Genomic DNA, 7,811 nt, shown 5'->3' on the forward strand with positions numbered 1-7,811 from the left:
GATGTGCTGACATAAAGCAAATAGGCCTACATGCTTGCAGCTATGAATGTTTCTTTGCAACAAGAGTCACAGTCAGTCCTCTCTTTGAGCTCCCCCGAAAGCCAAAGCCATGGTACTGTATATTTCGCACACTGTCTATACAATTCCAGCAATCAGGAGAGAAAAAAACTAACACCCATCGGAATGGAAAACTGAAAGTAGTACATTGTAATACAGCATGTGTTAGAACTTCAAAAAGATCATCTTTTACTGACTTTAATATTCACCATGAAATTACATTTCTATTTGAAAAGCGCCTTGCATTTGTCAAAATAACCATAATCCTTCAGATGTGGGGATTTATCTTCTCCTAATGCTGCTCATCCCATTTACTGCTCATCAATGTTGGCAAGGCATGCTGAGATTTACTGTTATTTACTGGATGGACAATTTATGAGTCACTACAGAGTCTTTCCTGATGTATGTAGATATAAGTAACCTGAATATAGATATCAAGAAATATAGATGCATAGATGAATCCCTATTTTCTTTCTCTTTACACTCCCAGACACATTCCTGAGTGCGCACACACACACACACACACAGAAACACACACACACACACACACACACACACACACACACACACACACACACACACACACACACACACTGTACAAACACATAAACATACAGTATGTCCTGATGCTGCATATCAAAACAGCCATTAAATCCCTCAACCCTGAAAAAAGAAGTTTTGCTTCTAAGGTTACAGTTATTTACTTGGAAATGCAATGGTATCTAGTGTAGCTTCATAGTTCTTTTTTTTTTAACAAAACACGCACATATAATAATTAATTCAATTCCAATAATATTTACATCAAGAAATACATCTACAACGTAGGCTTTTCATTTAGACAGAGACCTCAAGTAACCCAATTTGATAGATGCCAGATGCTCTACTGACATGTCACATGAAATTTAAACAGTGATTTATTTATTTTTATGTATAATGCTACATGTTGGTATTATTTCATTTGGGCTCTGGTTGCATGGGTAGACCAACTGTACTTTACTGGGAAAAATATAATAATGTGTTTTTGGGGCCTTGGATTGTCCAAGAAATGTCTTTGACCAGTCCTAACTATGAAAGAACATCTCCATCTTCTTCGTCCGCTTATCCGGTGTCGGGTCGCGGGGGGAGCAGCTCCAGCAGGGGACCCCAAACTTCCCTTTCCCGAGCAACATTAACCAGCTCCGACTGGGGATCGAGGCGTTCCCAGGCCAGGTTGGAGATATAATCCCTCCACCTAGTCCTGGGTCTTCCCCGAGGCCTCCTCCCAGCTGGACGTGCCTGGAACACCTCCCTAGGGAGGCGCCCAGGGGGCATCCTTACCAGATGCCCGAACCATCTCAACTGGCTCCTTTCGACGCAAAGGAGCAGTGGCTCTACTCCGAGCTCCTCACGGATGACTGAGCTTCTCACCCTATCTCTAAGGGAGACGCCAGCCACCCTCCTGAGGAAACCCATTTCGGCCGCTTGTACCCTGGATCTCGTTCTTTCGGTCATGACCCAGCCTTCATGACCATAGGTGAGGGTAGGAACGAAAACTGACCGGTAGATCGAGAGCTTTGCCTTCTGGCTCAGCTCTCTTTTCGTCACAACGGTGCGATAGATTGAATGCAATACCGCACCCGCTGCGCCGATTCTCCGACCAATCTCCCGCTCCATTGTCCCCTCACTCGCGAACAAAACCCCAAGGTACTTGAACTCCTTCACTTGGGGTAAGGACTCATTCCCTACCTGGAGAAGGCATTCCATCGGTTTCCTGCTGAGAACCATGGCCTCCGATTTAGAGGTGCTGATCCTCATCCCAACCGCTTCACACTCGGTTGCGAACCGATCCAGTGAGTGCTGAAGGTCGCAGGCCGATGATGCCATCAGGACCACATCATCTGCAAAGAGCAGCGATGAGATCCCCAGCCCACCAAACTGCAACCCCTCCCCACCCCGACTACGCCTCGATATCCTGTCCATAAATATTACAAACAGGATTGGTGACAAAGCGCAGCCCTGGCGGAGGCCAACCCTCACCTGAAACGAGTCCGACTTACTACCGAGAACCCGGACACAGCTCTCACTTTGGTCATACAGAGATTGGATGGCCCTGAGTAGAGACCCCTCACCCCATACTCCCGCAGCACCTCCCACAGTATCTCCCGGGGACCCGGTCATACGCCTTCTCCAAATCTACAAAACACATGTAGACCGGTTGGGCATACTCCCAGGCTCCCTCCAGGATCCTTGCGAGAGTGAAGAGCTGGTCCGTTGTTCCACGACCAGGACGGAATCCGCATTGTTCCTCCTCAACCCGAGGTTCGACTATCGGCCGAACCCTCCTTTCCAGCACCTTGGAGTAGACTTTACCAGGGAGGCTGAGAAGTGTGATACCCCTATAATTGGCACACACCCTCTGGTCCCCCTTTTAAAAAGAGGAACCACCACCCCAGTCTGCCACTCCTTTGGCACCGTCCCAGACTTCCACGCAATGTTGAAGAGGCGTGTCAACCAGGACAACCCCTCCACACCCAGAGCCTTGAGCATTTCTGGACGGATCTCATCAATCCCGGGGCTTTGCCACTGTGTAGTTGTTTGACTACATCAGTGACTTCCGCCTGGGAAATCGACGACAATCCCCGTTATCCTCCAGCTCTGCCTCTAACATAGAGGGCGTATTAGTCGGATTCAGGAGTTCCTCAAAGTGCTCCCTCCACCGCCCCCTATTACCTCCTCAGTGGAGGTCAACAGTGTCCCATCCTTACTGTACACAGCTTGGATGGTTCCCCTTCCCCCTCCTGAGGTGGCGAACAGTTTTCCAGAAACACTTTGGTGCCGACCGAAAGTCCTTCTCCATGTCTTCTCCAAACTTCTCCCACACCCGCTGCTTTGCCTCTTTCACGGCAGAGGCTGCAGCCCTTCGGGCCCTTCGGTACCCTGCAACTGCCTCCGGAGTCCTCCGAGATAACATATCCCGGAAGGACTCCTTCTTCAGTCGGACGGCTTCCCTGACCACTGGTGTCCACCACGGTGTTCGTGGGTTACCGCCCCTTGAGGCACCTAAGATCCTAAGACCACAGCTCCTCGCCGCAGCTTCAGCAATGGAAACTTTGAACATTGTCCACTCGGGTTCAATGCCCCCAGCCTCCACAGGGATGCACGAAAAGCTCCGCCGGAGGTGTGAGTTGAAAGTCTGTCGGACAGGGGCCTCCTCCAGACGTTCCCAATTTACCCGCACTACACGTTTGGGCTTACCAGGTCTGTCCAGAGTCTTCCCCCACCCCCTGACCCAACTCACCACCAGATGGTGATCGGTTGACAGCTCTGCCCCTCTCTTCACCCGAGTGTCCAAAACATACGGCCTCAGATCAGATGAAACGATTATGAAATCGATCATTGACCTTCGGCCTAGGGTGCTCTGGTATGAAAGAACAGTTACAGTATAATTAAAGCTGCTCTAATCAACATTTGTATATTTACAATGGCTCACATGACTACTTGTACGTGAAAGGTCTCCCTCTTACCCAACTCTGCAGTTCTCTTCAGCTCTGCAGAGCTTTTCGGCATTCAGTTAATCATTTTAGTTTTCTGACACGCAACTTTTTATGTTTGGTTTAATTTCACCGCTACCTTCCCATCACCAAACGCCATGAAGTCAAAGTTAGCACCTACCTGCCTAACATAGTCGGTGGTTTAGCAGCTAAAGAGCCAGATATTTCCCTCAGGAGTATGGAGACCAAAAGGTAAAAAGGAGAGTCAATATTGGACTTACATTAATCAGGTAGACAGAAACATGACTCCAAATTAATGATAATATTGTGCTCTATCAGCTTATCAGAGTTCATACTTGTATTTTGGATTTCTACAACCCCAAATCAGAAAAAGTTGGGACAGTATGGAAAACACAGATAAAAAAAGAAAGTAGTGATTTCTAAATGTACTTTGACTTGTATTTCATTGCAGACAATACAACAGCACATAATTTAATGTGTTCCTCATGATTTTTATTGTTTTTTTCAAAAAAACAAAATTCCTATTTTGGTTCTTGCAACACATTTCAAAAAAAGTTGGAACAGTAAAGCATTTACCACTTTGTAATGTTGCCATTCCTTTTCACAACACTTAAAAGACGTTTAGGGACTGAAGACACCAAGTGATGAAGTGTTTCAGGTGTAATTTTGTCCCATTCTTGCTGCAAACAAGTCTTAAGGTGGGCAACAGTACGGGTCTTCGTTGTCATATTTTGCACTTCAAAATGCGCCACACATTCGCTATTGGAGACCGGTCGGGACTGCAGGCAAGCCAGTAAAGTACCCGTATCCTCTTCCTCCGCAGCCAGGACTTTGTAATGTGTGCAGAATGTGGTTTTGCATTATCTTGTTGAAATATGTTTGGACATCCCTGGAAAAGAGGTCTTCTTGAAGGCAGCATTTTGTGCTCAAAAATCTCTTTGTGCTTTTCAGCATTAATGGTGCCATCACAGAAGTCCAAGTTACCTTTGCCAAGGGCACTGACACAACCCCATACCATGACAGACCCTGGCTTTTGGACTTGTTGCTGGTAACAGTCTGGATGATCCTTTTCTTCTTTGGTCCGGAGCACACGGCGTCCATTTCTCCCAAAAAATAACTGAAATACTGATTTATCTGACCACAGTACACGTTTCCACTGTGTGATGGTCCATCCCAGATGCCTCCGAGCCTAGAGAAGTCGACGGCGCTTTTGGACACGGTTAACATAGGGGCTTCCTTTTGGCACAGTACAGTTTTAACTGGCATTTGTGGATGTAACTACGTATTGTGGTACTTGACAAAGGTTTGCCAAAGTAGTCCTGAGCCCATGTGGTGATATCGCTTATAGATGAATTATGATTCTTGATGCAGTGCCGCCTGAGGGATCTGAGATCACGGTTGTTCAGCTTAGGCTTGCGCCCTTGTCCTTTACGCACTGAAATTCCTCCACATTCCTTGAATCTAAATTAATTATGTTATGCACTGTTGAAGGTGAAATAAGCAAATGTCTTCCTATCTTTCTTTGAGGAACATTGTTTTTAAACATTTCAATAATTTTCTCACGTATTTGTTTGGCAAACAGGCAATCCTCGGCCCAGCTTTGCTCCTAAAGGACTAGACCTTTCTTGGATGCTGCTTTTGTACCAAATCATAATTACAATCACCTGTTGACATCACCTGTTTCAAATGACATCATTATTTAACCAATTTACCTGATTACTAGCCCTAAATTGCTCCTGCCCCAACCTTTTTTGGAATGTGTTGCAGGTCTGAATGACAGGAAAGGATGTATATTTACAAATGAAATTAAGTTGACCAGACAAAACATGAAATATTTGGTGTTCACATTGTCTGCAATGAAATACAAGTCAAAGTACATTTAGAAATCACTACTTTCTTTTTTATTTGTGTTTTCCATACTGTCCCAACTTTTTCTGATTTGGGGTTGTATTAGAACATGCTTTAATGTTCAAAAAACACTGTTTTCTCATACTGTCTGTCTGAATATAACTGTATTCACTCTTAGCATCCGTCTCTTTTGATATGATATTAATGGCGAGCCGAAAACAGTCGCGGTGCTGTTGACGTTACACTTCCTCGGAGACAAGCAGCCAGGCACAACAGTGGTTTCTATGCCCTGGTGATTGACTAACAGGCTGAGGTTGTAAGGCAACTTTATTTCTACAGCATATATATATATATATATATATATATATATATATATATATATATATATATATATTACTGTCATGACAGCGATGGGGCTTCAGTCAGTTTACCTTCTATGTTGCATCTTCAAAAATGACACTGAATTTGAAACAGCACATTGTAATTTCTGCATCTATTATCAAAGTATTTATTAGTAATACAGTGGAAATTAGTAGAAATGTGAATATTTGGTTAGCATGTTGATTTACGGTGTGCCCCTAAATTTTCTGGTTGTGCCTCTAAAATTTTCATTTGGGGGCCACTGTGCTCCTAGTGAAAAAAGTTAGTCTGGAGCCCTGATAAGACCTGAATGCAACGTTAATGGTGGAGCCCCATTCACTTCTATGAGAGTTGCTCAGTCGTGCATCCGCCAAAAAGGTTTCCGGGTTTACTTCTGTGATATGTGACCACTGACTATGCGCAGTAGTGTTTCTCCCATAATGCCTCAGGCTCTTTTACAATGCTGGCCAATGAGGAAATTCTTTCTGGGTTGCTGGGGGATTTTTAGTTGCAATACCGTGGGTGGCCACTGGACAAAATCAGTGGAGGGGCTGAGCACTAGGGGCCTGGGTATAGTTCTCAAGCTGTGGGTGGAGATACTCAGATGGGGGCCGGTATAGTCTAAGCCTGCATGTGACATAGGAACGGGAGACAAATCTGAATGGCTTGTTAAATCCCATGTTGTCAGCTCTAGGCAGCCCACAAAAAACTGACTGGGATGTCTTATTTCAGTTTGTGGGTTGGTAAGCACTCCAGATACCCAGATGTATATGTGCACAAGCATTAAATGATATTTCCCCTTCAAAAGGTAATAATGTAAAAATAATCAGCTTAATATAAATAGTTACTCAGTTATGGTCCTAACCCCCTGTTTTTTTAGGATCAAAGATGAATGGTGCCTAGTCCAGCATGCACTGGAAGAAAAGCAAGGACAAGCAACCAGTCCCTCATAATAGAAATACGGCACAGTTATTCAAAAAGTTATTCAAAAATGTATTCAATATATTACATGAAAGGTATTTTTTGGACTTATTTTTTACTTTCTTACCAAAAGAAAAGAGGTTTGTCAAGAGGGACATAGTCGGTTGCACTAAAAGAAAGACATAAAGTAATTCAGTGCACTAAGGCCAAGCTATATAATTCTCTAATGGATCTCCAGAGTTTATCAGCCTTGCTTTGTCCAGATGAGATACCAAGCTAATGTTGCAAATCACAGATAATTTTGCACTGTAGGTTCTAAAAGGATACGAAAGACTAGAATGACAGACGTGTGTTTAATGGATATGGTAATAATACAATCTCCTTGGTTCAGATTGAATGCTCATTGATTGTGCAGATGACTGCTTCAGAAAAGTTGGGCAAGATTTAAACGATTTTACAGATACAGCGTCTAGTTGGAGTCTGCCCTTCTCTTATTTAAAACATTTTAAAAGTGTGTGGATATGCTGACATGCAGGTTTGCCACGACATTAGAGATGTGTAATCTGCCCACAGTTTACTTGGAGAGTCCAATTAAGTGATTACATGTGTTAGTAACAAGTCTGCAGTCATTATAAAACATTATGTGAAAAGGATAAGTGAAAATTTAGAGTAGGGGTTAATTTGGGGATTACAGTGACACTTAAAATATGGAGAGGGTTGAGGGTTGGGGTTTAGGATTAAAAATGGGGTTGGGATAACCCTAAACTCAGTTTTGGTGCACATATCAGACTGACTCAAAAGAGGCCGCTGCTGTAATCCTCCTGTTTTTCACTATAACATTTCGTTTTCTTCCAATCTTCTTTGCATTCTCTGTTGTCAGTGAGACACAAAAACATGAAGCAGTCAAGCTAACACACAATCTGCTAATTAAGAAAAACTCTGACAATGCCTGAATTGTGCATAAGGCAGGTAATTAGTCATGTGCAAACTGTTCCTCGGTTACATTTCCCCTCCAGTACTATATTTAGAGAATGAGCACTGCACAAAAAGTTCCGCATCTGAAGATTCTGAAATTCAAATAACTTGTGACATCTTTTACCAGAGAAATCAGTCTGTGATTAAGGGATCCTCTTG

The sequence above is a fragment of the Perca flavescens genome, chromosome 5, assembly GCF_004354835.1.
Source record: "Perca flavescens isolate YP-PL-M2 chromosome 5, PFLA_1.0, whole genome shotgun sequence".
Classification (NCBI taxonomy): Eukaryota; Metazoa; Chordata; class Actinopteri; order Perciformes; family Percidae; genus Perca; species Perca flavescens.